The sequence below is a fragment of the Euprymna scolopes genome, chromosome 33 (genome assembly GCF_053919585.1).
Source record: "Euprymna scolopes isolate OS-2025 chromosome 33, ASM5391958v1, whole genome shotgun sequence".
NCBI lineage: Eukaryota > Metazoa > Mollusca > Cephalopoda > Sepiida > Sepiolidae > Euprymna > Euprymna scolopes.
The window spans coordinates 37054443-37066744 of NC_136514.1; positions in this window are offsets into that span (position 1 = coordinate 37054443).

Genomic DNA, 12302 nt, shown 5'->3' on the forward strand with positions numbered 1-12302 from the left:
GTACATTTTTATTAAAAAGTAAATATTGTGGTGAGGTTCTACAAAAAAAAATTAGTCTTTAAGCTTAAAACCCAAAGAATGAAGCCATTGCAAAAGAAATGGAATTTTTACGAATACTTTTCTTTACTTTTTTTTTCTTTTCTTTTTTTTCTTTTTTCTTTTCTTTTTTTTTTCTTTATTCTCCTTTTTTTTTCTTTTTTTTCTGTGTTTTTCTTTTTTTTACGACTTTATTTAAGTTAACAAATAAATGTTATGGTAGGATTTTTTTTTGCGAAAATGAAGGATGTTTTCATTCTTTGGGGTTTAAGCTTAACTAATTTTTTAATAGAACCTCACCATAATATTTACTTTTTAATAAAAATGTAGTTGAACCCCCCCCCCCAAAAAAAATAACAAAAAAACAAAAACAAGAAAAAGGTACCGCAACTTCTATTAATGTTATCAACTTTATTAGATCAAAAAAAAAAAAATCGTCGCAGCTTTTTTTTAATGTTTTCATTTAATAAAAATATCGTTCGTAGTGGCGTCCTAAATTATGAGATGAAAAAATGAACGAATCTCTTAGTAAGATAGAGTTGTCTCCCTCTGCATAATGGCTTTGTATAAAAAAGCGCATACATATATATATATATATATATATATATATATATATAGTGGAAATGGTAATTAATAAAAACTGAAGAGAGTGCTCAATACTGTTGTAGAGCAAATATGCGTTTTATTTTTTATTACCGTATCTTTCTGTTAAGTTTTTTCCCTCTCCATTATGACCTTGTATAAAAAAGCGCATATATATATATATATATATATATATATATATATATATATATATATATATATATATATATATATATATATGTATGTATGTATGTATATGGACTTTATATATCTTCAGTATTATATAATCTGTAATCCTATTACATAATCTGTAATATATATAATAATCCTAAATGTAATATAATAATGTAATATTATAATAATGTAATATATATAATAATCCTATTATATAATCTGTAATATATATATATATATATATATATATATATATATATATATATATATATATATATATATATATATATATATATGCAGGGTGTCCATAAAGTTCGTTTGCACTTTAAAAAATTTATAACTTTATTTATATTTGCGATAGAAATAATCTGTAAAAAATGTTATAAAGTTTCCTACATCTAGTTTTAAGTATAGTTATTGAATAATTTTTCACCACAAAATTCGTAACAATTTTTAGGTACGTAAAAAATAAGTAAAAAATATTTTCTTTTGTTTTTCAGAATCAATTTGATCCCATGGCATCAATTGAGGAAAAAGTAAACCGTGTCCTTTGGTTGGCTGAATTGACATCTATTATTGCTGTACAAAGAAAGTTTAGATTTGAATACAATAAAAAAGCGCCTCATATGAACACCATTGTTAAATGGATGAAAACATTTAAAGAGACTGGCTCTGTCCATGATAAACCACGATCTGGAAGGCTATGTGTCAGTGACGAAAGTGTTGCTTCCATAGAAGAATCCTTTACTGCAAGTCCAAGAAAGTCTGTAAGACGGGCATCATTGGAGCTCGGGCTGCCAAAGTCTATTGTGCATAAGATGCTGTGGGCAAAACTTCATATGAAAGTTTACAAAAATTCAATTACATCAGCAGTTGTTAGAAGAGTATTATTATGCACGGCTAACTTTCTGTCACCAGTTTAATGAAAAACTTTGCAATGATGATGCATTTGTGAGTAATTTACTGTTTTCTGATGAAGCAACATTTCACATTAGAGGCAAAGTCAACAGGCATAATTGCCGAATTTGGGGAATTGAAAACCCAAATGAAACTGTTGAACATGAAAGGGACTCTCTTAAAGTTAATGTGTGGTGTGCTTTGGGAAGAAATCGAATCATAGAGCCATATTTTTTTAAAGATCGTGTTATTAACAGTGACAGCTACTTAGATATGTTGCAGAATTACCTTATTCCGCAACTTGAACAATTAAACTTGAAAGATGATAGTGTTTCAACAAGATGGAGATCCTTGTCACTTTGCTCGGTGTGTTAGACAGTTTCTAAATCAGGAATTTCCTAACAGATGGATCGGAAGGGGTGAACCATTTCATTGGCTTCCACGTTTGCCAGATTTGACTCCATTAGATTTTTTTATGGAGACATGTGAAAACAATTGTGTATGCAACCAAACCTAGTTCATTGGAAGATTTGAAAGCTAGAATAACTAATGTGATTTCAGGCATTACTATAAATCATTTGGCAAATGTTTTTCGTAAACTGCAAAATCGTATTACCCTTTGTATTGCTAATGATGGAAGGCATGTGGAAAGTTAAATAAAATTTCAATGAAAGCTTAAAAAATATAGATTTACTTCTTTCAAATCTATTTTACAGATTATTTCTATTGCAAATACAAATAAAATTATAAATTTTTTTAAAGTGCACACGGACTTTATGGACAGTATATATATATATATATATATACATATATACATATATATATAATATACACACACATATATATATACATATACATATATATATATACATATACATATATATATATACATATACATATATATATACATATATATACATATACATATATATACATATACATATATATATATACATATATATACATATACATATATATATATACATATATATACATATACATATATATATATACATATATATACATATATATATATATATACATATATATATATATATATATATATATACATATATATATATATATATATACATATATATATATATATATATATATATATACATATATATATATATATATATATATATACATATATATATATATATATATATATATACATATATATATATATATATACATATATATATATACATATATATATACATATATATATATATATATATACATATATATATATACATATATATATACATATATATATATATATATATACATATATACATATATATATATATATATATATATATATATATATATATATATATATATATATATATATAGAGAGAGAGAGAGAGAGAGAGAGAGAGAGAGAGAGAGTACTGACCAAATCTCCACTGGAAGTGTGTAATTCAAATCTGGTACCTTGGGGAGGCATTTTGTAACCCAAACCCCAGGAAACACCAATGGCCGATGCCAACGAGAAATCAGTGACAACGGCTGTTGCGATAACATGCAATCATCTGCACACATGGTCAAAAGGTGGAGAACACTGGAAATCTGGGGAGACTTGTCACTTGGTCTCCAGGGAACACCGCAGGTTACTGCCAGTGAGCAATCACTGATGATGGCTTGTGACACAACTAATACGCTACACATTTTGATGAAAAACATGGGGGAAAAATTGACATAGAAGAACAGAAAACCAAAACTTTAAATATAATTTCTGTATTTAAAGTAATAGTTATTTAAATATTTCAACATATAATCTTGTGGGCAAAATAAGGGGCACTCTGGATAGGAACAAAAATAATCTCAGTCATGAAAGATTTCTCCTCCACCGACCAAAGACAGAAAAGGTAAAGTGTAGCATCAAAACAGATACTACATTGATCTTGTTCCGAAGACCAAAAAATATGTTTAATGTTTCTTTAATTGTTTGTTCCCTAAATTCATAATTCAGTTTTATCAGTATTAAATTGTATATTGCTTTAAAATTACTTAATTTTACATAGATAATGTTTATATTTTATATTGAATAAAGTTCAGTTTAAATATTAATCGAACTGTGTTCCTTTTTATTTTTAAAAATGTTTTATTGCTCTTTTTCAAATGGCCTTCATATAGTACTGTCAGTCTGACAAATCTTACCTACATTGCCTGCAGACATTTTTTAGTTAACAGGCCTTTTTCTTACTCTCGGTGGCCGTGGCTGCACCCTGCCACGCGTTGCTGTGGCTCAATTTGGTGTAATGGAAAAATGTAATAAAAAGAGAAAATGCATGTTTCTTACATTCTTATTACAGCAATCCGCTCCAAAAAGTGAAAAAAAAAGGTGAAAATGTAAAAAAAAAAAAAAAAAAAAAAAAAATGAAAAAAAAAAAAAAAAAAAATGCTACTCTTGCAGAATTGAATCCAGATCCTCGGGAGTTTTCGTCAATCATGGCTTGGACAACAATCAGTGGATTAAGCCGAACGTTGCTAAAATGTTGAAACACTAAAACGAGTTTTTTTTTTTTTTTTTTTTGTATTAAAAATGTGAGTTTTTAATTAGTAGTTTGGTGAGAGAGGGGACGTTACAATACACAGATTCGAAAGAGTTGTCTCAAAACAAATAAATGAAAGCAAAGGTAAGATAAGTTACGTTTCTACCTAACTGGATGATTTTTTTAGTGTTTTTATTTCATGTAAAATGTTTAATCAGCTCGAAAAACACACAGTGTTTATCGATGTATTATAAAAATACAAAATGCTGCGGACACTGTTGAATATGTCAAGTTTGGGAAAATAAGTTGAAAACTATACAAAACTGTAAGAAAGGCACCCAATATATGTTACTGTGACATAGGCTGACATATTCGGTGGGATTCTGACAGTATTTTGTATAGGTTTTTAGTTTTAACTCATTTTTCCCAATCTTAAAGTAATCAACGGTGTCCGCCACCATTTGTATTTTTCAAATATACCGATAAACACTTTTTTCGAGTCGACTAAATGATATATTAAATAAAAAGGGTTTGTATTACTAAACACAGATACGAAAAAGTTGTCGAAAAATAAATATATAACAAATAAATGTTATCAAAGGCAAGATAAGTTACTTTTCTATCTAACTGGATAAGATTTTACTGTTTTTATTTAATGTAAAATGTTTAATCGGTTCGAAAACATGCAGTGTTTATCAGTATATTTGAAAAATACAAATGCCGGCAGACTGTGTTAAACACTTAAGTTTGGGGAAATGAGGTCAAACTAAAAAGCTATACAAAATACTGTTAGGAACTCACTCAATATATGTTACCGTGACATAGGCTGACATATATTCGGTGGTTGTTTAACAGTAATTTGCGCAGTTTTTTTTTTTTTTTTAGTTTTTAATCATTTTCCCAAACTTAACGTGTTTAACACAGAGTCTGCCGCCATTTGTAATTTTCAAATATAGCGGTAAACGCTGTGTTTTTCGAGCCGAATAAACATTTTACATTAAATAAAAACACTAAAAATTATCCAGTTTGGTAGAAAAGTAACTTTGCTTGCGTTTGATAATATTTGTTATACATTTGTTTTTTTGACAACTTTTTCGAATCTTTGTGTACAGTAATACAAACCCAATAAAAACACTAAAAATTATTCAATTAGGTAGAAAAGTAACTTATATTGCCTTTGAAAACGTTTACTTGTTACATATTTATTTTTGTTGACAACTTTTTCCAATCTTTGTGAAAGTACAAACTCGAAGGGGGTGTTTTATGTCTATTTTTATTTTTGGTACTGCGACTGCGCTATTTTCAAATAGTTTTTCCAAGTTAAATTTAAATTTTACGATATATTTTTTTTTTTTTTTTTACATTAGGTCCACCTCCATAATTTTCTGTAAAATGACCACTTTTAAAGGTTTTCGATCATGCTGAATAAGAAAATTTCATTTAAAATTGGCAAAGGCAAGTAGTTTTTGAGATATAATGACCTGTACTATGCACTATAATTAACTGGCGGCCATGAATAAACACCCCCCAACCTCCTCATATCAAGAACGGCTTTCGGAATAAACACCTCTAACCTCCACATGTTAAAAACGGCTTTTGGAATAAATACCACCATTCTCCCCATGTTAAGAACTGCTTACGGAATAAACACCCCCAACTTACCTATGTTAAAAATTGTGGAGGTGGACCTATAGCAGTATCAGAATTTTTGTAGGAATTTTTGACACCCCTAACACGAAACTGCGAATACAATATAAAAATCTCGTAATTTCTCTGTTAAAAGTGGGTTATTTATTTTCTTTATGGATTATACTTCCAAAATAAACTATTACAGTTGTTTTAAAAGTAATAGAAATATATATATATATTTTTTTAAAAACAGTAATGAATTTTCCGAACTCAATATTTTTCAATTTTTAAACTTTAAAAATCTATCAAAATTTTTCTATTGATTCTATTTTTACGATATTTTCAGGGTCAATGTGAAATTGTATGTTCTTTCCAATAAACCGAATATAATATTTTAGATAAACGTTTTTTTTTTTAATTCACGCCCCCCCCAAGTGTCATCCATTTTGAAATGTCTATTAAAAAGTAAATAATTAATTTATGTCGGGGAGTTTTATATATCACAAATTGAAGAGAAAAGGTCAATAAATAATATATTCAAATTTAAAACAAAAAAAAAAAATCGCTTTTTTAGAAATTTACCTGTAAAGTCCGAAGTTTAAAACCTTATTTTATAAGAACACATTGTTTTTTTTTGTCTTTTTTTTTTTTTTTTTTTTTTTTTTTTTTTTTTTAATGAAACCTTGGTTCTTGCTCCTTTAATTGAAAAAATAATTAGGGCTTGAATTACATTTTTCGAGGAGTTATAAGCTTGGAAAGACAAGGGATCGAATAATTCACGCCTCTCATTTTGAAATGTCTATTAAAAAGTAAATAATTAATTATGTCGGGGAGTTTTATATATCACAAATTGAAGAGAAAAGGTCAATAAATAATATATTCAAATTTAAAACAAAAAAAAAATCGCTTTTTTAGAAATTTACCTGTAAAGTCCGAATTTAATTTAAATTAACCATATTGTTTAACAAATTAAAAAAAAAACGATAAAGTTTTCAAATGGTTAAATGTTTTATTTTTATTTAAAATTAAAAACATTGCCAAATAAAAATGAAATTTTGGCTACTTATGTATTTTTGGTGCCGTGCTGAAATAATAACGTTATTATTTTGAAAACCATTTGTCGAAATTTTATTTTTATCAACGTCGCCAACCACAGTGCAAACGGAAGTGGTGGGGGTGTCAGCGCTTGGCCAACCTGTAATAATCACCTAACCCCCACCCTTCTCATCTTGGCCTCTGTTGTCCAGCAGTCGTTTGAATTGAAACCCTTTTCAGCTGGCTAATGTCAGTGCGTCTCTCTCTCTCTCTCTCTCTCTCTCTCTCTCTCTCTCTCTCTCTGTTAATGCATTTCCTTTTTTCTTGGTAGCCATCAGCATTGCTTAACGCTGGTTGGTTGGGCTGTGAAGTGAATTCTAGAAATCTTTCTTCCGCCATTTTCAAATCAATTCCAAAGAAGACTTTGGACAGTGAAGTTCTGTTTTTTTGGAATTCCGTCGGGCCCAGCGAGCGACGTAAAATTCTCAACCGTCCTTAAGGGTGGAGGGCTTTATTGAGAGGTTGAAAATGGTGTTTCAAAAAACACCATTTCTTGAAGACGTTAACCCCTTTCAGAGAAAGGAGACCGACGTAAGAGTGACAGAGCCTGTCACTAATTATTACAAGCTGTGGACGGGAGACTCGTAAAAAGTGATTTATTTCTTTGTCCCCCTTTCAAACGGATGAAGAAATAGCAAGACGACACTTTTCAGAGAAAAGGAGAATTATTTCGGAAGAAAAGAAAGAGATACCAACCCTTTCAGAGAGAGGGAAGGAAAGAAGAAAAAAACTTTTTTCAGACAGCTTTACTTTTAAACCTTTTGTTTGTTTAAAAAAAAAAAAGAGACACAAGAGGAGAGAAAAAGAAAAGAACTTTAGTAAAAGTGTTGTAAGTATTAGGGTCTTATTTAATCGCTGAAACAGAAAATATTTAACCAACACAAATAGCAAACAATCACGTACTAGACGGAGACCAAGTGCATAAATACATATTTATTACAATATCAACAAACGTGAACGAAAACAGCAACACTACAATACAGAAAAAATACAATAAAATGGTACTCACTTTCGTAGTAGCTCTACCGGGAGTGGTAGGTAATATCGTTCATTCTAGAATCTTATTCTGATTCAAGTGAGCATCGTTTCCACGAGAAGTAAAAACATGCATTCCTTTCTGGTGCCAGGTCTTTCTCTGTCCCTCAAGGGAAGTAACCCTCCGGTATATACTGTAACCGGTTTTGTTTGCCCTTACTCCCCTACAGTACCCGCCCCCCCCCCAAATACGGAGTACCTGAATAATAAACATTTATTTTTATTTTATTCATAAAGAAACAAAGTTATTGAAATGGCCGGCCATCTGACATGTCTACCTAACCATGTTTTTCCCCCCATGGCAACTCTCTGAAGTGTCACATCTACTGGTTTGGCGTTTGGAGTTGCTACTTCTAAATATTTTCTTCTAATGCTGCAGGTTTTAACCTGCCTATCGAAATGTTCTGTTCTTCGTTCTTAATAAAAAAATTGACGTGCCGGATATCCGATCTAAATTGAAGGATATTGGAGGATATAGTCCATCTGCGAATCTCTCTGGGAGAATATTAGTCCGAGAAAGACTTCAAGATACCTAACCGTTTTTGGTCCGTGAGGATATGGAAATGCTGACTTTCCAGGAGTTGACGAAAATGGCAAATTGCGGAGAATGCATCTAACAACTCTCTGAAATACGTACTGTAGCGTTTTTCTGTCTCCGTTAATTTCCTAAAGAAGAAGAATATGGGGTTTCAGTCAATATCACATTTTTGTTGTAGGATCGCTCCAATACCAATTGCAAACGAACCCACTGCAGGGCACAGTTCATGGTTAGGTTGGATGTGAGACAATTTGACGGTCTTCTGCAACATAGACGTGATCTAGTTAAACGCCCCTACTGCATGCTCTGAAATTGCAGAGTCACAGTTCTTCACAGTTGTCAACAAGTTTGTCAATGGCAAAAATACTTGTGCACAGTGGGCGATGAACCTACGGTAAAAGTATACTAGCCCTAAAAATTGGCGTAGCTGTCTCATAGTAGTAGGAGACAGGAAAATCCTGAATGAACTTGACTGTTTCTGGTAATGGGGAAATTCCCCCAATTGTAAAATGGTGTCCTAAAAATGTGACTTCAGATTGACCAAAAACACATTTTAATGGGTTTAGAACTATCCCATATTGCTTCACGCATTCGAATACTTGTCGCACATGATCGATGCACGTCTGTCTATTTTAGTTAGCAATGAGCACATCGTCTATATATGCTCAGACGAATGGCAAATCCGAAAATACCTGGTTTATAAACTATTGATATGTTTGTGTTGCGTTTCACAACCCAAAAAGAACTCGCAAAACTCAAACATTCCGAACGGTGTGATGATAGCCGTTTTGGGCATATCACCATATACCGGTGGAGCTCCAATAGTATATGGTCATATGCTCGGATTAAGTCCAATTTTGTAAAAAAACAAAAAAAAAACAAAAAAAAAAACAAAAAAAAAAAACATTATTTTGAGCCACTGTTGTTATGTTCTGGATATGTGGTACGGGGTACCTATCCGGTTTAGTACCAGCATTCAGTGCTCTTTAATCCACACATGCACGCCCTGTGTTAGAGCATTTGATGATTAGATGAAGAGATCAAGCCCATTCGCTCTTTGAAGGGTGAACTATGCCTAATTTCATCATTTGCTGAAATTCAGCCCTATCTTTTCCGGTGCTAAACGCCTAGCTTTGTTATGAACAGTCAGACCTTTTTATTTCGATATAATGTGTGATGAAGTGTGGCAAAGCTTTCTTCTAAAAACGAAGGTACAGAAATTGAAGAATTTGCTTTCTCCCCAAACCTCTTGTGCTTCCAGCACATTGTTCTATCCTACCCCCGTTCTCTAGAGTGGCTACGAGCCCTTGCTTCTCTTTTAAGGTAAATCTTGCAATGTCCACCGCCATTTTATTCATACAAACTTCCAATCTCTTCTGTCCCTCCATTAGTTTTGACGCCTGAATATCAGACACTGTTGACGACTGTAGAGACATTATGTTAGCTATGTGGGCGGCTATCTCAGTCAACCGTTCAATTGGCGTGAACTCATTCTATTGGTATGCGCCGAAGAAAGATATGCTTGACGAAGTTTCTATTCATATTTAAAAACTGTGATGGTGTGTTATCTCCCAGGGTTTATTGCACTAATAACTGTGAAATCCGCCGATGCGTGGAAACTGACACGGCCGCTGTAACTCTTTCCCGGAAGATGTCATATGGTTTGTCCGTGAGAGGAGATATGATTAATTCTCTCACCTCGGCGACGATGTACTAAGGTAAGATAGTCACCACGTGGAAAAAAAATTATCTGCCTGCCCGGATATCGCTTTCTGCCTGAAATATAAATCTAGCTGCGCGAAAAGCAAGGCAGGATCATTTCGTACATCCGTCGTGTTTAAACCGAATGTAGGCGACGTCATTTCAAATTTGTTTGATTATTTTTTATTTATTTACCTACAGCGAGAGGTAGATGGCCGAATTCGCACCCTATGTATTATTATTATTATTATTATTATTATTATTATTAGTAGTAGTAGTAGTAGTAGTAGTAGTAATAGTAGTAGTAGCAGCAACAGCAGCTGCAGAAATTACTGATACATAGAAAGCGGGGTAAGCCGAGTGTGATGTAGATCATGAAAAACTCCGGACTTTTAACCGGTAACTGTTACTCTCCGTGTTGTGTTGCCGTAATACGGCACTGGAGTGACCTCTCCAGGACGCAGTCCTGAGCGAAAAGCCGTGGAGGGCCTGGAATGCCCAATTAATCAGCCCCCCCTCTCTTTAACCTTGCTTGCGGAATCCAACGGAAAGGCCAACAATACAGTTGGCGCCAGCTTGGCTACAAGAGTTACCGGAAGGTTTTTGCAATGCAAGGATCAAACGCATTCGGGGCTCCACTCCGGATTTTTCAGTCTGTGTTTACTCTCTTAGCCTTTCCTGTATTGAGGTAATCCGCAGGGCAGCGGAGGCTTGAAATCAAGCTTTTCTTCCCCTAGACAAGCTATCTTTCCAGGTTGACAAGCCTCATCTATCCGCAACGACTGGATTTTTGAGGCACCATAGACCCGCCTTTTGCACTTTCTCCTGGCCGAATTCTTATATATATATATATATATATATATATATATATATATATATATATATATATATATATATATAATTTAATTATTATAGTAGAAAATAATTATGACAGCCCCTTTAAGAAATTCGTTTCTTATCGTTGAGCACTTTCAGTTGAATTAAAGTCGGCCAATGTAGCTTTTATGCGTAGATCATCGTATAACGATTAGATCACTGTCTGACTGACGTAAAATGAACATTAAAAAAAAAATTAAGATGTTTAAATTCAACGCTATTTCAAGCGGTTAATGGTAGCCGAATTGATTAGGTCTCCGCTAGTCGAGACAGAGATGTCTCGTGATGCGGGGTTCGAATCGTTCGACTGGTATTAATCGTGACACCCTGCACTGAAGATTCCCGAAAAGATGAAACACTAGTGTCTGTAGGTATTTAATTATTATAGTAGAAAATAATTATGATAGCCCCTTTAAGAAATTCGTTTCTTATCGTTGAGCACTTTCAGTTGAATTAAAGTCGGTTAATTTAGCTCTTATGCGTAGGTCATCGTATAACGATTAGATCACTGTCTGACTGACGTAAAATGAACATTTAAAAAATTAAGATGTTTAAATTCAACGCTATTTCAAGCGGTTAATGGTAGCCGAATGGATTAGGTCTCCGCTAGTCGAGACAGAGATGTCTCGTGATGCGGGGTTCGAATCGTTCGACTGGTATTAATCGTGACACCCTGCATTGAAGATTCCCAAAAGGATGAAACACTAGTGTCAGTAGGTATTTAATTATTATAGTAGAAAATAATTATATATATATATATATCGGTAAAAGAGAACACATTTCTAAAATAAATCTTGTCACAAAAACGTAACTAGTTTTTATTTATTATTAATTTAATACGAAATTTTTTTTAATAAATTTGCTTGTTTCGTACTTCAATCTTACTTTTAGTTTTAACTACTTTGACTACGAAATTCAGAATAAGAATGTTTTTAAGGAATGAGTAACTTTTAAATTTATACGTTTTTCTTTTATTATCAATTAAAAATATACATATAATTGCAACGCGTGTTTTGTATATTGAAATCATCAAAAATATTTAACAAACACAAATAACACACAATCACTGACTAGACTGAACCCGAGTATACGAATAGATATTTATTACAATATCGACAAACTTGAATAAAAACAGCAACACTAAAATACAGAACAATATAATAAAGCGGTACTCACTTTTGTGGTGGCTCTATCGTGAGCAGTAAATAATATCATTCATTCTAGAGTCTTACTCT